The sequence below is a fragment of the Pezoporus occidentalis genome, unplaced genomic scaffold (genome assembly GCF_034315485.1).
Source record: "Pezoporus occidentalis ecotype Australia unplaced genomic scaffold, CSIRO_AGI_Poc_V1 ctg179, whole genome shotgun sequence".
Taxonomy (NCBI): domain Eukaryota; kingdom Metazoa; phylum Chordata; class Aves; order Psittaciformes; family Psittacidae; genus Pezoporus; species Pezoporus occidentalis.
This window is the reverse complement of record NW_026913629.1, coordinates 806,116-829,926: the sequence shown is the minus strand read 5'-3', so window position 1 is coordinate 829,926 and position 23,811 is coordinate 806,116. Positions and strand designations below refer to the sequence as shown.

The following is a 23,811-nucleotide window of genomic DNA, read 5'->3' as shown; positions in this document are numbered from 1 at the left end:
CCTCCCTGGGCAACCCATTCCAGTGCCTCACCACCCGTACAGTAAAGAATTTCTTCCTTATATCCAATCTAAACTTCCCCTGTTTAGGTTTTAACCCATTACTCCTTGTCCTGTCACTACAGTCCCTAATGAAGAGTCCCTCCCCAGCATCCCTATAGGACCCCTTCAGATACTGGAAGGCTGCTACGAGGTCTCCACGCAGCCTTCTCTTCTCCAGGCTGAACAGCCCCAACTGCGGTGCCAGCTGCAGTATTTCTAAAGGTTCTCTAATTATGGTTTTCCAGGAGAAGAGGTCACACAGGCTAAAACACTGTCTCCACCGTTGAGGTCCACCTTCTGGATGGGGAATTTCTATCCCTCCACGTTTTAAATTGCTGTTACTTCACTCACCCTCCTTTGCAGTGCGCTGCGTGCTCCAACATGGCTCTGACAGCTTTCGGGCACTGCCACAGGAGGCGCTTTCCCTCCATTTTATCATTCAGCTTGAGGCTTGGCAGCAGCTCTGCACCTGAAGTCCTAAAGAGATTGCTCTGAAGAGGTGCAGATGGAGGCACAGAGGCGCTGCCGTTACCTGCACAGACCCCCGGACTCCCAATTCCAGTAACACTCGCTGACCGCCCTTTGTTTCCCCTAATGGCAGAGCCGCCCCTCACAGCACCCTGCCAAGGGAAGGCCGCGCACTGCGGGGCTGCCCGACGGCTCCCCTCAGGAGATAAAATGGCGCCTTCGTGAGGCGCCCTGCCTCTTCTCCCTCGCAGCCTCCCGGCAGCCATGCAGGCGGGAGAGGAGCTGGATTTCACCCCATGTCGCATACTTCATACTAAAATATATATATCTGTATATATAACGCAGGTGGGAGAGATTGCTCCCAGGCACTGGGGTTTGCATGGGATAAGGTCTGTGGGGTATGGAGCTCTCTCGGATATGGAGCTCTGTCATCCTGACAGGCAGGGAATGCAGTGAGAAACCATGCTGGGAGGAAAGAGATGGGAGACACTTGCCTGGTCTCTGCTTTCTAGGGAAATGTCTTCCCAGAATTTTTGTCCCAGTTGCTCCAGGTTGGCAGAGGATAGCGGGTGCTCTGAGAGGACTGAATGCCATGCAGCCTGCTGCGAGCCACTCCTGAGGGGAATTTAAGGTGAGACTCCTATAGCACACTTTATCATCACAGGTCTTTCTGCCCCTGAAACTGGGACAGTTTAAATCCATTGCTTTGTTTGTTTTTTTAATTATAAACCTGGGACCTCTTCTAGTTATTCATTTTGTTGTGAGGCTTTTCAGTTCCCATTTAAAAAGAGACATCTCGTCCCAGGAGCTCCAGGGCAAACTCCATCTCTACACACATGGAGACATGATGTTGCTAGGCAAGGTTGGTGTTAATTTAACTTTGGGAATAACAGGAACAATAGGACTGGAAGGGGCCTTCTGGTTCATCAGATGAGTCCTTTGTTGTTAGAGGCAGCTACGTTACATAATCCCTTTTGCAAATGAATCTGGTTCTATCCTAAAGCTACCCAGGTTATTTTTGTCCCTCTGTGTCCATGGGAAGGCCTTTGGAGAACCTCATTGCTGTAAGGACATCTCCATCTGAGGAACATCTTGCTCACCGCAGAGCATGATTCTTATTAATCTCAGACTGCACAGCCTGATATCCTATTGCATTCCATCTTTTTGCTAACACTGTAATGCCCAGGATATACGTGTCTTCCCTTGGAATACTCTGGCCCTCCACAGCCCTGCCCTTAATTTGTGTCATCGTCACAGTCCTAGGGCAGGATCATTCATCCTGTTTGATGTTTTCAGCAATCTCATGGTATTGCCTCAAGAAACTGCCAGTTCCATGCCAGCAGGCTCCCCCTCAGCACTCCTATCATTCCCTTTTTGAAGGGAATGCATTAGGCTGGAATACCCGAGTAAACCTATTTATTCCCATGCAGATTTTATTTTCAAATTCGGGGATATATCTGCAACTCCTGTTCTTCTGTCACATACTTTAAGGATATGTCCCATATCGGGTGAGAGCTTTGTGAACTCCAGCCCTGTGCACAACACCTGGATGTCACAGTTTACTATGGCTCTTGTTAGGGTCTCCACATAGGTTCTTTATAAGTTTCATTTTCTTTTGCTGTAACTCCATGTGGAGTTTTGGACACAATTAGCGTTGACCCTTTCTACAGGATTTATTTCCATCTGATCTCTTGTCAGGGCAGGACAGAATGACCTTAACTACTCATTGCAGAAAAATCCAGAGAATCTCCTGTTTTCTTGTATCCTGACTATCACATTGATTGTGTGAGAATTTCTGGGGTGGGGTGGGGGGGGTGGGTGGTGTCCTGTTACAAAGAGACCTGTTTCCCACCCTCTTTTTTGGCACTTCTTAGAAGGCCTCTCTGGAAGGGACTAATGGCCCTCTGGGACAAGACCTCTTCTGCCAATAACCATAGGTCAGAAGTTAAACTGAACAACGAAGAATGAAAGCCAGATAAAATGCACTATAAATCTTGACATTCTAATTGAGAACTGTCCAATGCAAACTGCAGTAGTGTGTCTGTTTTGCCTCAATGCCCTACAGGAGACCAGATCCCTCTTTCCTTAATGGCTCGAAGCATCCTACTGATTTTTACTGGGACTTCTCACTTGATTTAGACAAGCAAGATTTGGGCCTATGCAGTCTCTTTGAAAAGAGTTGAAGTTTGATAGTTAATGTAATTTCTCTTCTGCAGTTATAGGAGCAGAAAGGTGGGTTTGATTTTACATAAAGGCATGTTCAGCTCATCTTTCAGGCAGAACTGACATGACTGTGTATGTGTGTGATTTGCAGGTCAAAAAGATCTGTGGACAAGTACAGCTCATACAGAGAATTCTCATACGAGAATTTTTCTCATACAGAAAAAAAAAAAAGCCTGAACATAACATGTCATCTAGATGTTTTATAGATATTTTTGCTGTCTGAGGTAAATGGGGGAGGATTACACCTATTTTACAGACTGGTGAAATCAGCACATAAAGAATTTAAATGACTCACCCAAGATTACACAATAACTCAGTGGCAGACCCTAGCAGAGTCTGGAGTCCCAGTGCTTCCAAGCACACTAGCCTGACTTGTCGCCTTGGTCTTGTCATCTCTGTCATATGTACTTTGCTTTCAGACACTTAGAATACATACAGAGTCAAAAATAGAAGAACAGAGCTTGTTTATTCCACTGCATATATATTAAACATCAGTTTTGTGAATAGTTTTGTTGTTTACGTTTACATAGGAATTCTAATTATTGAAGCAATTAGTTCCAGACTTTCGTTATTGCCTTTCACAAAGCAGCATATAGATACTGGAACAAAACTACCACTACTACAAGCAGACTACTGCGTTTCCCATCCTGGCAGCTCAAGAGGACAATCCTGTAACATTAGAATAAACCAGGTTTTTTTTTAATGTTACACCTTGGAGCTCTACTCTGAATAGGAAACTTTTCCCCAAAGTATAGTTGAAATTGTATGTCTTTACCCTGAGCTAATTTTTTTTCAGCCTGGTTAACATCATAAAATGGATCATGAATATGTCCTTTGAAAATTATGCCAGTTGCCAGTTCTGTGTAGCTTATGCAGCCTGTATGAGCTGGTGCAAAGAAACTTGCTCCTACTGTATAGGCTGTGAGTGCCAGAGAAGAGAGAGAGGGTTAAGGAAGGGAAAATATATACTGGAATGTAGTGGCATAACAAATCTATCCCTAATCTTGAAAGCTCCATATTGCATGAGTAATGAAACTAAAGATGAATTATTACATCTTGCACTCATAATTTACAGGTATGTGTGTATTATCTTACAGGACAAATATTCCATTTATGCTTTGTGATGGTGTTTTTTCTCCATATAGGAAAATAAAAGTAGTATTAGTCACATGTCCGTAGCTTTGTCAGTGGCTGCAAAATGTTTTTCTTTCCAAGAGGAAAGCATACTGAATAATGCAACACTTACATTTAGGCTGCTTTTTCATGCATTGACACTTTCAAAATCTAAAACCAGTTCTTTTAATTTTAAGGGCTACAGTGTCTGCTCGCTTTATTCCTGCCCTTTATCATCTTACACACCATGTTCTTATAGACAAGGAGGGAAAAAAAAACATTCCAGTGTCTAATAAATCTGAAATCCATCAGGGGCCGCAAAGCGTTCGTTCTCCTTCCTTGGTTCAGATCGTGTTACAGTCAGCAGCACAACAAATGCACTTTGTGCACCAACACCAATGGATTAAGCATTTTCCTTCATTTTTCCAGGGCGGGAACTGATTCCATTTTTTTTACAGTTTTGAAAAATTTTAACAAAGGAAAGAGCTGCACAATTGATTTTCAGGCAAGGAGAGAGGAAAATTGTATTACAGCCCTTGTTTCTGAGCAGAATTTTAATATTGTTAAAGGATTTAAAAACTATTTTATGATACCAGCCTTCCCTAGCACGCAGTGCTCTGCATTTGCTTTCCTGAGCTAATTTATGAGAATCTCTCTGTGTGCAGGTCTCACTAGTCCTTTTTTTGTTCCTAGACCTTCTGCTGGCTGTTACAGTGAAGTTGCACATGCTGGGCTTTCTCAAATGGGGATTTTACTTTTGTTCTTTCCTGTTGCATTTCCCTAAAATAAAATATCTTTTTTGGAAAAAAAAAAAAGTATTTTATTACTATTTATGTAAGGAAATGCAATGTGAGGCCAACTTTTGGGGTGTGCTGGGACTGATTTTCTAGTACATGATCTCACAGGTATGAGAGATTTTATTTCTGTGGGCTCAGTTCACAGCTACGTACCTAAAAGTAGATTAATAGGTGTCACATGTTTTAATGGTTTCTTTCTGACCCTTGTAGGCAGACATTTTAGAAGAGTTGAGCCCTCAGCAAGGTGAGTTCTAGAAATCAGAAGCCAAATCTGCACCATTAACCCTTCTAAAATGATACTCTTTCAGATACCTGCATCTCATTTTCTGCTTCTGTGAAATGGAAGCATTAGTAACAAGCTAAATCATTATTAATGAAATGATCAGTGAATGATACCTACTAAATGCTTTTTAGCTTCGTGGATGCTAAGTAACATGAAAACAAATGAAGAATTTGTAGAACTCACATGTTAAGTTTAAAAATGTGCGTGGAGATAATCCTTCAAAACTTGTTCCACACAAAATGTTGCATTTATCAAATCCAGAGCAATTTGCAAACTGAATACTAACTAATGTGTATGGTTTTAAGGAAGAAGCAAGAATTAGCTAATGGAACGAGGGCCCTTTCACACGGCACAAGTTTTTAAGTCTACAGGAAGAAAAGTTGAAGAGCAAAGAAAAAGCAACAGGACAGATGTTGAAAGACAATCGTTCAAATGGCACATGCTGATCTGAATGATCTGCATTTGTGTGTACAGGATTTGGGGGTTTTACACTGACACATGAGCATTTTCGTACATACCAAAATTAATCACTTGCATATACACAAACTGGCAGATTTTAAACCACTGGCATTGAGTGGCATGCAGATTTGTGGGGCACAGCTGTAAGCAGGATCTCTGCAAGGATTCACTGTGATATTAACTTTGGTCTTGTCCTCAGCTTAACCGGAAGAGTCAGCAGAGCAAACACTCCATCCCATCCCATCATTGGCTTCTGTGCTGGATTAAACAAGGCTGGAATTCAGACCTCTCATAGCAGGTAAAAAGATACATGATGTCTTCCATGTTACTTCTGCCAAAGAGGGTTCTTTTTTCCCCCATATCACAAAGTCTGATGCTTTGAGTGTGCGGTGGACACCTGTGCATTGTAGAAGGGTATTTCTGCTGCACTCAGTTTTCATCAGGGGTAGCATATCAAATGTGAAAAACTGTAAATGGTTGCTGGTGTTTCAAAGCAGAAATTGTCGTTTGAAAAAAACGATGTTCCCAATGCTGGCATGAAATACTTGCCTGAAGAAAAAATGTTACGGTCCTTCAGAAATCATAAATGGTAACAGTGAGGTATCAGAGAGAGAAAAGCACTATGCAGATACCTCAAGCTAAAATATCTTGTGGCCACTCATTTCTTTGGGTGACCTTCAGTGTTATGCCAGCACTACCACTGCTTGATTTGTGAGGAGTCATCCATTTAAGCTAAAGAATGTGATCATATTTTAAAGCAGAAGCATCTATTTAGAGCTGCAGTCCCCAGTGAGTAAGTATTTCTTAAGAAACGGTTGAAACTGTCAGTATTTTAGGAAGGCTGGAGGTATTGCAGCCATTTCCTACCAGATGATGTGGCTCTAAGTGTGCAAGGTAATAGGACTTTTTTGAGCAGATTAGGTTAAATGCTAAACCTGACTTCATTAATGCTGACGGAAACACAGAGCTCTCTATTCTGTGCAAAATTATGTTTTGAAGGAAAACCTCCTTTTAAGCAAGAGTTCAGACTGTTAAATTTGATACTGTTGTAACATAACACATTTCAAAACTGAGTGTCAAGAAGTAGAAATGTTCCAGTCCTATAAGAGCAAATTCATAAATTTTGACATTATTGGCGGTCTTTGTTTCTGCTTTTTAAATGAATTTCCATCAGAAAACCTTGCGTGGGAAATAAATGTGGCAAACTCGCTCTCAAGGATCTTGAGGCAAGTAATTACTCAGTAATTTTTTTTAGGTTCCTTATTCTGATTAAATAGTGAATAAGTAATCATCATTTATCTATGGCCTGCTGCATTTTTGTTGTGCAGTACAAAACTGCGACAGCGAGCTCAGAAAGTAACCTTGTTGCCTTTGCTGTACTGGCACCCCTGATGATTCTCATACACTAACAGGGTGGTAATAAATAGAAATGTCTTTTGAATTACAAGTTCCATTGGAATCACAGGGGGAAGGACAGTGTTTGCCAAATTGAGGAGGACAAAACTGGCATGAAAGGAATTTTATGTTCAAGCTTCTCAGAGGGGATTAGAAGTACTTTCTTAATAGTGACTGAAAGGAAGCTGGAATGGTGTCATTGAACGTACAGACTTTGCCCTGCTAATGCACATACACAGAGTCACCACATACAGCAGCACAAGGAGCAAATGCATGAAGTTGCTGCAATGTTTGAGGAGGTTTTAAAATACATTTTTTTCATCCTTCATCTCCACATGCTAAATATATAATAAGATACCTTGTTTTCTTGCCCTGTAGACCCACATGACCAAAATGAGGGACATTAGTAAGTGTTAGAAAAAGTATTCAAGTGTGAAATGAATTTCTCAAACATTAATAAGTATTTCTAGAACCTCAGTTTCATAATTTGACAGTTCCACAGTTAATAAATCACAGCAAAAGGAAAGTGTGATAACAGCAGAGCAAAAGGAAGCCTGGATCTATGAAGTGCAACTGAGGGATAAGTGAAAGAAGTATGCTGATGACCCTGAGTTTACTTTTGGGTTTTCTGAGCTTTCACTCAATTAAATTCATTCCTCTCCTCTAAAGACCTATTATGTGCCTTTACCTACGTTCCTAACTGATTTTTCTTGTAATTCAGCTCCTTTGCCAAGTTATTTCCATGATTTAAGGAGCACTGATTAAAAAAAAAAAAAAAAAAGAAGTAATGCTGAGATGAAAGGAGCATCCACACTATATTGGAAAGGGTTTTCTAAAGAGGTGGGTTGATTTTAATTAACTTCCTGAATGAAACAATTCAGGTCTGGAGCTTGCAATCTCCAATAATCACTCTTTGGCCTCTGGATGAAAAAGGGAGTCAATTACACAAAACAATGCAACAAAAAGGCAGTCAATGGAAGGAAGTAGTTATGTGTATTACAGCAGTATACACATTAAGGGAGGCCCAGCATCTAGAGGCCCAAAATGAGATTAGTCCCCACTGCGGTAGACACTAAATACACATTGGAAGAGACAGCCCCCTCACTCCAAAGCTTATCTTCCCTGCAAGGCTAGTTCCTGTTTATATATTTTGAGCATTTCCCCTAATTCAAACTCTATATGCACACAAAAAGCTTTAACTTTACAGTGAGTTGTTGTCCCAGGACTGCAACAAACAAAAGCTTGTTACCCAACAACCATGTACCGATGTGACTGTTCTGCAATACAAACATTGCTTAGCATCACTCAGCTGCTCCTGCATCCCTCTTTTCCTCTATCCCCCTTTTTGTGTGTTCTGAAAAGAGCTGACCTAGACCACATTTTCTCTAGAAGGAATTAATACAAAAACCTAAGGAAGATCCCAAGACCTTCCAGTTAAGTAAGAAAGATCAATCAGAGAAAAAAAAAGTGGCTGAGAGCGAGAATGGCTTGTTAAAGTTCATGATAAGCAGATCTTTGTTAGCTCTTGCCACAACAGGGTTCTGGTCTCTACTGGGACCACTAGCTGCTGCCATAACTTATATAAGCCATGGTAGTACACAGGCTGGCAAGTTTGTGTGAAAAGGGAGAATCAAAGCAGCATACACATGGGAAAAAAAATTCAGCTGGAAAAATGAAAAATATTCCCAGGCCCTGCCCATCTCTGACAAAGATGGTTTCCCATCAAAGGGCCCCAGGATTTGATGTGTCACTGTAGCAGGCTTTCCAATTCCTGCAACTTCCCATAAATTTCGGAAGATTAGGATTAGAAGCTTTGAGTGTAGTTTAGGAGCTGTAGCTGTTACTTTGGTTTATTAGCTATTGAAATTACCTGCTGGGCATCTGCAGACTCAGTATGGTTTAAGGTTATGAAAAATCTCAGGTTCCTTTGTGTCCTGGGTTGGCAGAAGGGAACAACACAGTTTTCACCCAGGTAAAAGAGAAGCTGAACAGCTATCAAAGACCACAGTAACCAGGGAGAGACAACATGAACACAAATGAACTTGAAAACAGTGGGTTTGTTTTCTGTTGCATGACAGGTTGAGGGGTGCCATTGTTTTTAAAAGATAAAGGTAGACATTTTGCTGCTGTTATTTTTTTTCAAAAGTCGCATGAAGGGTCTCCCTGTATCCATCTGTTCTGCAGAGATAGTTCATCTTGTGTCCACTTGATTTCTTCTGTGTTACACGTACAGACACAAGCACAAGAAACCAGCATTAACCACAAAGCAGTGGGTTTAATATGCTGGATTGGTTTCTCCAGGAAACTAACGCAGACTTAAGAGTTTTGACGCCCTCCTTCAGAAAGTCACTTCCACTTTCCCAATAGACATACGAGTTTACCAGCCGTTGCTGTCTTTTGGCTTAGGCAGGACCTGAATATTTACTGTCAAACGTAATAAAAATGAAGGGAAATCATAGCAGAGCAAATCCAGAGACACAAGCCCAGTTGTCTCCTCTCAGCAGTTCACCTTTTACCCTCCTTCTGCTCCCCTGCAACAAAGCACCCTCACCCTTTGCAAATAGACTCTAAAGGCCACAGCCTATCAGTATCTGAATGAGAAGTACCCAGCAGAGTCAAGGAGTTTTTTGTCTCTCTTTGGTTTATATTTTCTGTAGAGTCCTGGTCTGAATTTAATACCATGCTCTGGCCAGCAATGCTTTAAGACAGATTTAATTCACAGCAGCATGACACACTCTCACTTCAGACATACGCCTATGCCACTGCACCTTCAACATACGCAGCAAAGCTCCTGGGCTTCTGCTGACCAGAGTGTAAGTAAGTCGTAAGGATTGTGCTAACTGCTCAGTTTTCTGTTGCTGGGAGAAAGAGAAAACCCTTGTGTTGGAGTTCAGAGTCTGAACTCTGTCACCTGTCAGTTCCACTGACACTAATGTGGTAATTCTGGGTTAGGATTTGGTTTAGAAAGGCCATCCTCAACTAAGCAAGCACATTGGTTTAAAAGGAAGCATATTCATGAAAGGTTGCCCTGGAGTGGTTGTTTTTACTGATATAATTAAGATCAGAATCTGAGCCACTGACTGTAAGCCCAGAGGACGATTAATGAATAGTTTAACCAGGGAAGTGGCCTCTGTGGTAAGAAAATGAAATTGGCATTTAAAAGTGAGATTTCTTTTACCACTCCTGGTGTATTTTTCCCTTTGTCAGCAGAATTAGTGAGTTAAAGAATAAGCAGAAATGGGCTACAGGAGGAGTAGGGAGGCTTCACGGCTCTGCTTTTATCAGAATGGCACATGTCCTGGAGCTTCATTCTGAATCACCTGATCTATGGGTTTAGCAGGAGAAAATTTGAGACACTTGGAAAATGAATGAAAGTGATCCTGAATGGGAGGAAGAAAAGCTTAAAGTAAATAGCTAAAGTCAATCTGTCGAAATGTCACATGTAAGGATGGCTCTGTTCTGCTTAATGACAGGAGAGCAAGAAAGGTGAGGGGGAGGAAGGGACCCTTTTGAAAGGCTGTTTTTCTAATGTACCTGTGTTTATTTTAAAAGCTTTTCAAGGAGGTAGGGAGGGAAGCTACTGTCTCTCAGTGATAAAAGTTGAGTGATTGAAGACACCATCTGGGGGCAAGCTGTTCTCTGTCTCTGTAGTTGCCCACAAAATTCCTGATATGCAGGTAAAGCAAACTCAGAAGAATGTGGCTGATGGGAAAAGACTAAGAATCAGGAGTCCTGGGCTTGATTTCTAGTTCTGATGCTGACTATATGTGGAGGCGAGTAACGTGAAAGTTCAGTGAAACCACCTATCTGGCAAGTGGGGAAAATAGTCTTTACTCCACTCATATGACAGGGGAGCAATGAGATTTAAGGAGTATCTGCCAAACAGATTGGTTTCCTGGTGAAAAGGAGCTGAGACACGTAAAGTATCTGGTAATTCAAACAGACCAAATGTGTAGAGCTAGATCCTTACTGATGGAGTTCTAATTTCTGTAACATATCTGTTCCTGTTCTAATTAGACATGGTGTGTGAACATATGCACCCACCATCTCCCCGTTAATATCATGGTTTATGGCTCCTCTGTTACAAACGGATTCTTGCTCAGTGTCCGATATTAAATGGTTTCAGGCTCAAGTCTACTGTGCTGTATGTGAGCTAGTCTGTTTCAAAAGACAAAAGCTTTTGCTTCAGTTGCTGTCATGTACAGACACTGTAACCTGGCTCTTGTGGAGAAAGCTGGCTGTGGAACATCTCCCGGCAGGTTGCTGAAGATGAAGGTATTCTTGGGTTTAGTTCCAGGAGATGGTTCTGCCAGAAGTTCAGAGTCAGTTCCAGCACTTGCTGACCCCTGCTGTCCTCACACACCTCAAAACGGCCCTTATTTAGCAGATAGGAAAAATCTCTTTCTCTTTGCCTCTCTTCTGTGCTCTCTCTTTCATGTAATGTTGTCCTTTATGAACAATGACATATTCTCACTGCTTCTCATATGCCCTTCCACTGAGATGAAAAGCTAGGTCCAGATTTGTTTTTGCTGTCATTCCAAATGAAGCCAGAAGAGTTATTCTGGGAATCATCTGCACTCTGCACTTTACCTAAACAAATTTGAAAGGACAGGTTTTTGAATGCAACTGATCCTGCAAGGTATACAGGGTCTTTAGTCAATGAGAGGGAAGGACATTCAGAGCCACACTGCAGGAGATACGGCTTTTTCACAGCACATGCAACATGGTGCCCAAACTTTTTCCCCCATGTTTTGTGATGTGATCAAAGTAGTCCTCAGAAAAAAACATAAATGAGAAAAAAAAGAAGGGAAGAGGAAAGGGAAGGGAAGGGGAGGGGAAAGGGAGGCAAAAGGGAGAATTGTGTGCAGTTTTGGTGTCCTCAGCATAAAAAGGGCATGGAACTGTTGGAACAAGTCCAGAGAAGGGCCACGAGGATGCTCAGGGACTGGAGCACCTCCTGTATGAAGACAGGCTGAGGAAGTTGGGGCTGTTCAGCCTGGAGAAGAGAAGGCTGCGTGGAGACCTCAGAGCAGCCTTCCAGTATCTGAAGGGGTCCTATAGGGATGCTGGGGAGGGACTCTTCATTAGAGACTGTAGTGACAGGACAAGGGGTAACGGGTTAAAACTTAAACAGGGGAAATTTAGGTTGGATATAAGAAGGAAATTCTTTCCTGTTAGGGTGGTGAGGCACTGGAATGGGTTGCCCAGGGAGGCTGTGAATGCTCCATCCCTGGCAGTGTTCAAGACCAGGTTGGACGAGGCCTTGGGTGAGATGATTTAGTGTGAGGTGTCCCTGCCCACGGCAGGGGGGTTGAAACTAGATGATCTTAAGGTCCTTTCCAACCCTAACTATTCTATGATTCTAAATGGAAGGAAGGGAAAGGAAAGGGACAGATGATCAAGAAAAGGAGGAAGAGGAGTTTGAACTTCATACAGAATGAGAACAAGGATCTTTGAAAGGTCATAGATGAAAAAGAGGAGGAGGTTGCATGAGAGAGGGGAAGACATAATCAGCATAGAAGTCATCTTGTCCTGTAACTAGTGGAGTGCCTCAAGGGTCAGTACTGGGACCAGTATTATTTAATATATTCATCAATGATTTAGATGAGGGAATTGAGTGTACTATCTTTGCTGATGACACTAAGCTGGGAGGAGTGGCTGACACGCCAGAAGGCTGTGCTGCCATCCAGCGAGACCTGGACAGGCTGGAGAGTTGGGCAGGGAATAACGGGATGAAATATAACAAGGGAAAGTGTAGAGTCCTGCATCTGGGCAGGAACAACCCCAGGTTCCAGTATAGGTTGGGGATGTAGGGGAGAGGGACCTGGGGGTCCTCAAGGATGACCATGAGCCAACACTGTGCCCTTGTGGCTAAGAAGGCCAATGGCATCCTGGGGTGTATTAGAAGGGCGGTGGTTAGTAGGTCGAGAGAGGTCCTCCTTCCCCTCTACTCTGCCCTGGTGAGACCCCATCTGGAATATTGTGTCCAGTTCTGGGCCCCTCAGTTCAAGAAGGACAGGGAGCTGCTGGAGAGAGTCCAGCGCAGGGCAACCAAGATGATTAAGGGAGTGGAGCATCTCCCTTATGAGGAAAGACTGAGGGAGCTGGGTCTTTATAGTTTAGAGAAGAGGAGACTGAGGGGTGACCTTATAAGTGTCTATAAATATATAAAGGGGGAGTGAGAGGATGGAGCCAGGCTCTACTCAGCAAACAATGAGACAAGAATGGGTGCAAACTGGAACACAAGAGGTTCCAAAACTTGAGAAGGAACTTCTTCTCAGTGAGGGTGACGGAACACTGGAACAGGCTGCCCAGGGAGGTTGTGGAGTCTCCTTCCCTGGAGACATTCAAAGCCCGCCTGGACACATTCCTGTGTAACGTTATCTAGGTGTTCCTGCTCTGGCAGGGGGATTGGACTAGATGATCTTTTGAGGTCCCTTCCAATCTCCAGCATACTGTGATACTGTGATACTGTGAAATTTGATGGAGACTGGAAGTTTTGTTAAGCATCTTTCTCCCTAGTGAGTGCCATGAGACAAAAGGAAAGGCACTTCAACAAAACAAGGTGGGATTACCATCAATAGACTAGGTTACTTATCAATGTTGACGTTCCCTACTACACCTAAGAATTCCATCATCTTTTCTATGATTTGTAGTAAATGAGCACAAAATCTCCTAGAAAAAAAAATGAATGCTGTCTCAAAGCCAAGACAAACATCATCACCTGAGCAAGTCTTTGGGTGTGTTTGGATGGTGATCACTACCAATGTCAGTGCAGAACTCCTGAACAAGGAGAGTCAAGGCTTAGCATGGCAGAGCACTTGGGAAGTTTTAACTTGAACTAGGTTTTAAGTCCCAGCTTCATTTTCCCCAGCTCACCATTGGAATTAACTGCAAAGGGCAATGAGTCATAAATTCTGACCCCTAAAATATCTATCCATGGGAGTTGGGCTTTTTGTCCTTGAGGATCTCTGGCTGTCGCTTAATGGAGCTGCAGCCCAAGAAGGGAGACAGATGGTACTGATGGACTGAAATTATACTCAGCTAAGTGCAAAGCTATAACTGTTATTTGTCATTCTAACATCACTGATTTGTCTAGAGAGAAAAACAAATAACTTGTTGGGGGAGTGAGCAACCGACTGGCTGTGGCCAGGCCAGATTGGGAGTGGGTGTAAGGCTCAGCACACAGAGACCCAGGTGCCATCAGCACTCAGGGGAGGCTATTAGGATGTCATTTCAGTTTCTTTCTCTGTCTCTCTCTCTGCTTGCTGTGGAGGTGGAAGGTGCGTGTGTTGTGAGGTGAACTGGGGAGTGAAGATAAAAATCTGTGGTAAGGAAATGCTACAGCTTTATCTCTGTTCTTTGATGTGGCAGGACAAATTAATTGATAACAGAACCAGCCAAAGCAGATGTGGTCATGGCCTCCTGAACTGCCCTATTGCAAGGAAAGGGCCTAGCAACATCAAAGACAAAGGTCAGCCAGCATTCCCCAAGCACAAAAAGACAAATCATGACAGGCAAATAGCTCAGGCTGCCATTGGAAAGGGGTTATTACTACAAAAGATGATGTCTGGCACATGGCCACTATCCCAAGCAGCTCGGTGGCTCCTCTTCTCTGTGATTTCTTTCTGTACCCAAAGGCAGAGTTTGGGCATTGTATTTTTCTGTAAAAGTGACTGTTACTTTGTGTGTAGTGGCACAGGAGAGTTAAAGCACAAAGCAGACTCCAAAGGAGCAGACCAAAGCCCACACAATGGAGTTAGAAATGCAACCTCAGCTAGTTTGAATCCTCTTGTAGCCGTGTCTTTCGAAACAACAGTAAACCTATCTTCTCACTTCCTCCTGAGAGTAAAAAGATTTGGATTCTAGTCCCAATTCTACCATTTGCTGGCTGTGTGCCTTGAGCAGATCAGTTCCTCTCTTGTGTCTGACCTTCTTCATAAAATGGAGGTGACAAAGAAGGCCACTCTGAGACCTCCAGAGCTAAACCAACTCCAGATAAGATTAGTATTTTTATATCTAGTATTGTTTGTTTCTACCATTCCCTTTACTGTTTTCTCTAACAGTATCTAACAGTTTTCTCAAAGTATCTTCTTGTTTTTCTAACATGCTCCCTATCTGTAACAAACATTTCAGAAAGCACTTGGAACACTGAGCACTCACACCAGAAGCTCTGACCACGCTGCATTTCTCAGCTTAGTTTCTTTGTTCCCTCTTTCTCTATCTGGGAACAGAAATAAATATTTGTCCTTCAAATACTATGACCTTCAAAGCTGAAACCCTCACCCCCCTGCAAGCAGTTATTAACTAACTGGAGTTGTAGATGTTCACTTTTACCGCAGTACTGAATTCCTGATGTTCATGTATTTATCCTTGGCACCATCATACGGCATCAACATGGTGTAATAACATCAGCATGCCATTAATCCCTTTTTCTTCACATGCTGTCCAGGTGTTTGTCCAAGCTATGTTTCAGTTCCTTGTCACGGATCTCGTGCCTCTGCTCACTGATTTTCTGATGGTGAGAAAACCAGGAGACCAGAAAATGCCTGTCAGAAGATGCTGGCTAAAAAAGAGCTGTGAAACCTTCCAGCCTAGCCCCCAGGCATCCCAGGACATAAGGTCACGTAACAGAGAGCAATTGCCCCACAGCTGAGAAGTAATCAGAGTGCCTAAATGACTACTGCACCCTCAGCTAGGAAACCTGCAGCACAGTGAGGTCTCTGATCACATACTGCAGGGTTTAAGACAGCTACTTTTCTATCATTCACATAGTAAAGCTCTTACACAGGACACAGACTATGCCATGACCTCAGAATTCGTTTCTTTTCACTACAGTAAGACAGTTCCACAGCAGATCTTGGTGTTCTCAGGCATCCCAGGGGTGTTGCACAGCGCTGGCTACCAAGAGATGCTCAGTTGTTCCACTTTTAAGTGTCCTTGTGCCCATTATAACATTGTAACAAAAATAACCAGAAGCGGGTATGTGTTCCCAGCAGGCATCAGTGATTCATAGCAAACTGTACAAACCAATGCGTGACATAGATAAAGGCATTTGAAGCCCCAAGACACAGTTCTGGTGTGTGTGTGCGCTCAGGACTACATCACCAGAAAACAGGACTGCAAAAGCTGAACTGCCATAGTGTGCAACAGTAACTTGGTGGGACAGGTCATTTATAATCAGCTGGATCCTGTCCTTCTCCTGTGGAGAAACTTAAAGGAGAGACCTGGGAAAAGTTCTGGAAGGCAGTCTGGACAATGTTCTCCAAAGCTTTCCTACAAGCAGTATGGACAGCTAAAACTGGTACTCAGGGCACTGCAGAAACAGAGGGATGCTTGCTCTCCCCCTGCAGACTTGCAGCTCCCCTGGGGAAGGGATTCTCTTGATACAGTGCAAGGCCTATTTCGGTTTTTGTTTATTTGCTCACTAGAGACAAGGGTTGACCCTTTTGTCCCTCTTCCCCAGGGTAACCTTGTGGACATGGAAGGTTGTACTGCTGGGAAAAGATGGATAAGAGGGATTAGTAAATGTGCCACACTAGAGAAACGAAGCAGCCAGTGGGATGTTTTCAGACATGAGAGCAAATACACCATTTCAGACCTAAAAATGAGCCCTACAGGTTTCAGGGGGAGCACTCTTGTTTGCAAAAGTGAGAATCTAACCCACTGAAGTTATTTCCGATTTAAACTCAGTGTAACTGTTGTTAGACCCAGCTAGCACAGTTCTGGCAAGTCTGAGGAAAAGGGGATCTGCTGAAATCTGTAGTTTGAATGTGAGAGGCAGTACCAGTCTGGGCCATGAGAACACACACCTGGAAAGCTGGTCCTGGGTCTCCAAGTGACCCTCATTCACCAACAGTTTTTCTTGGTTTCCCTGTCTGTCAGGGTGGGAAAGTGACACTGACCCTTTCTTGGAAAGTGATGTGACAAGCAGTAAGGATTAGACTGTGAGACAACTGTGGAAACACTGAGAGATCTCTTGGAATTACAGATAGAGAAACAAGGAAAGATCTTGTCAGCTGGATACAAGGACTGAAAAAAAGGACATTCTGACATGCTATTGCTGCTGAAGTACCCTCCCTAGAGAGGTCTGGCGAGGGCATTTCTCAGTGCCCACTCTTTGTCTGAACTCCTCCACATGCCTCAATCCTAATCCAGCACAGCAGAGACTCATCCTATTGTGTTAAAATCAAATGTACTCACAGGTAAATGTCACTCTGCCATAAAAAGAAAGGAAACCACTTAACTTTCTGCTTCTTTGTCTACCTCCCTCCATAATAGTTCTTGTCAATTTACATTATTCATGACTAGCAGAGCTAACTTAAAATGTATCTTTCAATGGAATATAATGCAAACGGTTTTCTGTGTGGGCAGGGTAAAACAAAATAATAATTACAATACATGATGATAGTGCTTATAACAAAATATTATTTCCATAAATGACTTCTGTGGCAGGAATACATACTCCAGCAACAACAAAAAACACTAAGAAAGAAAAACATCTCTGTTAGGGTATTAGATTCTATGAATGACACTGATAGTTTAATTGCCTAAATAAACACTGTGTGTAGATAAAGTCTGACCTGCAAAGTGAATCCTTAGATTGACAGGATAAAGCAAATCAACTTTATGCCTCCCACCAGATACATAAGCAGACTTCTCCCTATGTGGGCACTCCAACTTCAAGCATCTGTCAGGATCATCTATTCTGGTAGCTGAGGTTTGGTAGTTTATGATAATCTGACAAAATTGCATCAGTCCATTTCAGACATTTTTGTCCTCTCTTCTCAGCAATATGATTACTTAGCATTATGTCTGTAAAAGAACATGAGGCATACATAACTTGATTGTGCAACTTAGGGTAATGAACTACACTGTGCGTGTGTATACATCACATGTATGGAATTTATTTAGGGAGTGAACACATAGCAATGTAGCTCCCCCATCCTAAATCAGTGAATAGAAAATCTAAAGGGAAGGTTTTTTCACTGATCCAGCTGAGCTTCTGCTGGCTCCTGTTAGCTTTTCTGCTAGATGTTTTCTGCTTTAAAAGTGAAGTAAATAATGTTGGATTAAGGTACTCAGCCTATCAGGCCCCAAATGTTGTGTGAAGTATTAAGAAGATACACAAGAGTATCTAACAAGCTAATTCAAGGTTAAGTCTGCTGTCCAGAGCCAGAGCAGTCAATATTAAGATGATAGAGTTGACATAAAATACCTAAAGCAAAATCCCACCCTAACTCAGAGCTCCAAGTGAATCCAAGAGACAGCTGACTGTACACAGAAGAGAAGTTGACAGGGATATATTCTCTTACAGCCTTAACCAGCACCGCAGATCACAGTCACACAATGACAAACACTTGATTCAAACAAAACTGCTAAACCAAAATACAGCTGTAGAAGTGATTGGAATGTGTCGCACTGTGTGAGAAACCACAACCCGCAGTGTCACCTGCTACGCTGAAATTGCCACTGTTAGGATTTTTTTGGCAATGTTATTACTGGAAGAGGTCCTTCCCATGTTACTACAGAGTCCTTATGAACCCCTGTTTATTCATCTTCCCCAGGACTATGGTGACCTTTCTGCAGGGTGAAAATGCTTTCAGAAGCCATTAATCTCTCCTTGGGTGGCTAGAGAAGACCCATGGAGAGAAAGGCTTCCACAATCTTCCTCATCCCTGTCAACAAAGATCAGAGCCAGAAACTAGGTTTCTTGTTTGGCAATGTACAGGAATAAGCACAAAGCTATTACAGGGCAGGGCTCTGTAAAGATGAAGGGCTGAGAAACATGAAATGGAAAAGCAGTGCTGCTCAGTAAATATTGATAGATGTTCCCTGTACTCCCTCTACCTCTGTTGCACAGCGATCCCCTTCACCACTGCCTTTCACGCTGTCACTCTCTAGACTAGAGCATTTATTCCCTTCACCTTTTGGTTGTTTAATTTAAAGCAGGATTCTGCATTTGCTCTGCAAAGTGAAGAGGTAAGAGAGATGGTAGGAAACTTTCCACTCAAGACGTTCTGCTCAAGGACAGCAGCACAAATATAATTCCAGCTTATTGCATGAAACCAAGTGAAAGGTTTTGTTGGTGTTGATCAGTGTTCTTTCACTAGTACTGATTGCCCATTTTGGTAGAAAGATCAAGTGTTGAATGCTGAATGGAAGGAAGACTAAACTAACCTTTCTTCCCAGGAGGTGATCATTGTAGGTCAGGCTTGAAGCATATTAGATGGGTATTATAAGGGGAAGCAATGCTGAAACTCCTGCTGTGCCTGTTTGGCAGATAAATAAAGAATTTCAAGCTCTGGGGCAGACAGATCAGCAATAAATTCATATTAAGAAGTGTCTGTGAGATTTGCTAACGACTTCAAGTCCCTCAGGGCCAGGACCATGGCCTTTCATGTGTTTATAAAGCATGCAACTCAGTAGAGCCCTGGTACTGAACAGGGCAGCCACATGTTCCTACAGTACAGGAAGGAACTGTGCAACCATTCTGTGGGCATACACGTGCAAAGAGGAACAGTACAAGTTCAGCAGTACACACCTTAAATAGGTTTCAGTGCTAAATGCTCTATCCAGTCTTCATTCTCCTGCCAAGCAAGGCAGCTTCTCCCCAAAAATAGACAGAGAGGGGTGTTTACTGAAGTCCTGGAAGATAGCTAGGAGTTTGAGTACAGGTCTGATTGTCACAAACTCCAGAATCAGTCCAGTTCCTGCTTTGCCACAAGTTTGGTTCTTAATCAAAGAGCAAGGACTTGGGATGGGATGCTCTCAAAATGTCTAAATTATTTAAGAGCAAGAGAAGCAACTGAAGCCTGGTGTGCTCCTGAGCTTCTTGCTCTTACAGTAGCATGCCTTTTCTCCCTGAACAGCATCCATACAACTGAACTGAAACTGCAGCATAGAAAGGTGCTGTGAGGTTGAATTTGATGACTTTTGCAAAGCACTAACATAAATACTAAGTGTCACTCAGTGGTAGAGAGAGTTATGTGAGGTGGAGGAACAAGATTCTCTCACTAGATTGCTTTCAGTCAGCCACCTATGCTTTTGCCATGCAAAGTTGAGGTAGAATTCCCCATTCAGCTACCCCTCCCTATCATAATGGCATCCTGGTTTCTGCCAGCTTCCCCCTTTCAAATTAAACAAACAGGTTCAAACCTTCCCTTTGATGGGGTATTCATTGAACTGTTTGGGGTTGGGCAGGATTTGAGTCTAGCGTACTATCACATACAAGAGGGGAAGCAGAGGGACACATTGCTGCACAGAGTTTATATGGGCAGCAAATTCATCCTGGCTTCAGGAGGTCCTGCTTTCTCTGCCCCCTCTCCATCATAATTAGACACATCAAAGAGCTGATCTGTCATCTGAAATGGCAGGATGCCTAACATTTATATCAGAAGGAGTCAAGCCCCGAGCAAACAAAGATCAAGAACATGATGGTGAATGTGAGGGGGGAGATTGAAAGTCTGTCTGTGCACCCCAAGGAAGCTGAAGTGATGGAAAGTGTACAAGCAAAGAAGAAAAGGCAATCAACCTTCCAATTAAAATCCCCAAGGATGAGAGTTTTGTCTGTGTTTGTATTAATCAAGGGTAAGAAATCAGACAACTCAGTGAGACAGGAGGAATTGTACTGAGAAGCAGAGGGAAAGCTGGGGGTCACTGGGGGATGGGTGCACACAGGAAGAAAGAAAACAATGACTGAAAATTTAACTACAAGGTGCTTAAAGGAAATAAAAACCTCCCCAGGTGCCGGGAGTGTTCTAAAGGCAAGACTGGCTTAACTCACCCCTCGACCTAAGTAGCAGGCTTTCTTCAAAGCAGAGACATACTCAAATATGCTTATGCAAAGAGGTTTTAAAGCTTTTATTGACAGCCCTTAGCAACTACGGCTTTCCTGAACCTCAGCTTGCCTAAGGTGAACATTGCGTAGGTTTAATGTCTTCCTCTGGTCAGGGATGCTGTCCTTCACTCTGGGGCCATGCTGGGTGCAGTGGAGGGAAGGTTCTTGCCCACTTCTGTAGCTTTGAATCAGGAATTCTGCAGCTATCCCTACCTCTTGCACCCACAAGGAGCAGATCTCAGTCAAACTCATACTGATTAGCCTAAGGCAATAGATGGTGTCAGTGGCAGAGCCAGGATTAAAACTCCAGTGGTTTTTGGCTGCCAGTCTGATGCTCGAATCACTAGACCACACCTCTCATTATAAAATAATTGTCTGATTTTCCCTTTGAAATCAAAGCTGTTTACAATTATATGGGAGAGAGCAAGAAAATGCAATCTGGGATGGTTCTTTTTAAAAGCATTCGCACCTTTTTATGTAAAATTTCAGCCTGTGCATGCAGTTGTTAGGAAATTCTGTTTAATCCCTTCTTTTCCCGTCAATTTGACAGTGGGATTTATTTTGGAGAAACTGTCCAGGCTGAGATGAATTCATGGATTTTTATCTTACAGAGAACTGCTGATTGTGACGGATATAAAATGTTACACTTTGAACATAACATCAATGTCTACTCCTCAATGAGTAGCTGAAGACTTTGGCTATGGATATCTGAGGAATTTATGAGTGTTGTAGCGAAGCAAGGTTTTTTCTGAAATAATACAAGCTCATAATACCATAAAAAAAAAGAGTATTGGGCATGTGTTTCTCTATGAAGTATTTAATTTTCTTTTACTAGTAATGAAACAGTGAAATTCTGAATTCATAGTAGTAAGTACTGAGTAGGTTAACCTACTGTGTGCCTTGAACTTCCATAAAAATCCACAAAACTACTCTGGCATTTCAAGTTGTGCAAGTATCTAAATACTGGCTGAATTAGGCCTTATTTAGTAACAGAAAGGGGCACCACCTTTGGAGGGACTTGACAGAGTTGCCCTGAAAGTTATTAATAATGAATATACCTCTGCTTTTTCACATGGAGTTTCGGGAGGGGTTTTTGTTACATTGCACCTAAGCTAGATAAGACTAACATCAGCAGGAGTCTTTCCCTCGAGTTTAAGGGGCTTTGGACTGGATCCTGGATACTTAAAGAGCTGTAGACAAGTCTGTATTGTAGTCAGCCTTCGTATTTAGATGGTAATGTATATTGCTCATGGTTATTATGAAAATGATTCCAATTAGAGATACCAGATGCTATGATATGAGGTAAGCTAAGGAAGCTGTCTTTAGCTAAAAAATCACATCCAGACCTATCATTAAAAAAAAAATGGCTGATATTTAAGACTGCACATACATACTAGTCGCTAAAAGCTGTGCAATATCCTTTCCCTCATATAACTAAACCCAGCAAGAAGTAGAAGATGTAGAAATGATATTTTCAATATTGTCCCCCCTTCAAGTGAATTGCAGTTCTAATATGTTTCATGGCATCTATTTATTATAGCTACATATTACTTCATTAAACTACCTATTTAAGCAAGCAGAAAATCAAACCTAAAAACTACGTAATTTGTGCAATGCCTTCGAGTTAACACTGCTCTTGGAACTTTGCAGTTCTCTACCCTGTGGAAACAGACTCTAGACATGCATAGGTAGGTTGTGTTTTTATTATCAGTGGCTCCTGAGTCAATGCACTCACTGATGAGTCTGGCTAACAAAGCAACGAGAAGAGAAGGGTGAAAACGAAGGGTAGATTTAACCCCAAATTGTCAAAGTTCTGTGTATTACTTTTTCTTCTTATGCCCTATCTTCAGGAGCAAACTATTTTCCAGGTTCAAACAGAGCTTGGGTGACATGTATATAGCCTCATCTTCCTGGGTGGCATATCACAAATGTGTTGACAGCAATCATGATAACCACATTTTGTTTTAGTGTTAAGCATAATGATAATGATGTAACCTTAGATAGTGCTGTATTGTAATTACACAGTTGTGCCAGTTATTACATAGTTATAACACAGATCAGCTTCTTGATCAGATATGCCCAGGAGCTTCTTTTGCTTTATGCCTAATGTAGGAACAGAAAACTAGATCCCTAATTAACTTTGATTGAACCTTGATTAGATAAGGGAGTGGGGCCAGTAGGCACCAAGCGGGCGGGGAAGTCAGCCCATATGTAGATATGTGAAGTGTGTAGGCACCATCCGGACTAGTCATAGGAAAGAGAAAGGAAACTCCCTTTTCAGGAATTGATACCTCCCGACAAGCACAAAGGAATTAGCCCAGACTAGCCCTCAGAAATTCAAGAAACTTCTTACCTTCCCCATTTAGCAATGCCCCCACCCTATTAAGATGAGATTCTCAAGCAATTCACCTTGGGAACAGATAGATTTCTATCATTCTCTCCTGCCATCACAGGAGAGAGTTGCAGGGAGAGCTTTGTACAAAACACAATTATTCCTCCCAAGTATTCACTCCTTACTCCTTTTATTTTCTGCTCAAAGTGCTGAATTGTTAGTGCTATACAGAGTCCATTTGGCCTCTCAGAACACTTCCATTGAATACATGATTTAATAACCGGGTGAATGAAGCCAGGCTTGGTTAACTGGCTGCTGGACAGCTGAAGCCTAAAAAGCAACAGATGTATCTGAGTAGAACACAGCAATAATTTTGCTCACAAGACAGGAGACGTGTGAATGCCATTTCACTTTTCCAGAGCTGCAGTGGCTCTTCAAGAGTTGACTTTTGCACCCAAATTTGGGTGTGTTTGGTAACGATACAAACCCCCAGACCTCAGGGTGGGAGGATGTGTCTTATTCCAAGAGTAGAATTGCACATTGAAACTCCATATTTTTGGTGACTATATACATTTTTCTAGGAATCATTAATGGTATAAGCTCTGTAGGAGCTCTGGGTTGTTCGGTATCTCTTAAAATCCAACTACTACAACTACTACTAATCTAATCTACTTTGGGCAAATAAATAAAACTTGGGACACTCATGGAAAACTTTCTTTAAAAAGAAGATTTTTTTTCTATGTGTTAAGCTGCCATATTAATTCCTAACCTGTTTTAAAGAGTTCTTTTTGCCAAAATTCATTACTGCAGATGAAGATATTTAGAGTCCTTGACCACAAAACATTAGAGAAGTTCAAGTGTT

General features: G+C 42.3%; 1 long non-coding RNA gene across 1 annotated transcript in view; it reads left to right on the top strand.

Annotated features, from left to right (window-relative positions):
- The first annotated feature begins 1,037 nt into the window (after positions 1-1,037).
- Positions 1,038-23,811, top strand: part of LOC134161763 (uncharacterized) — a 35,128-nt gene continuing 12,354 nt past the window's right edge. The window contains exons 1-2 of the long non-coding RNA XR_009964078.1: positions 1,038-1,138; positions 5,582-5,680. This is a non-coding gene — a long non-coding RNA (uncharacterized LOC134161763). The remainder of the gene's footprint in view (positions 1,139-5,581; positions 5,681-23,811) is intronic.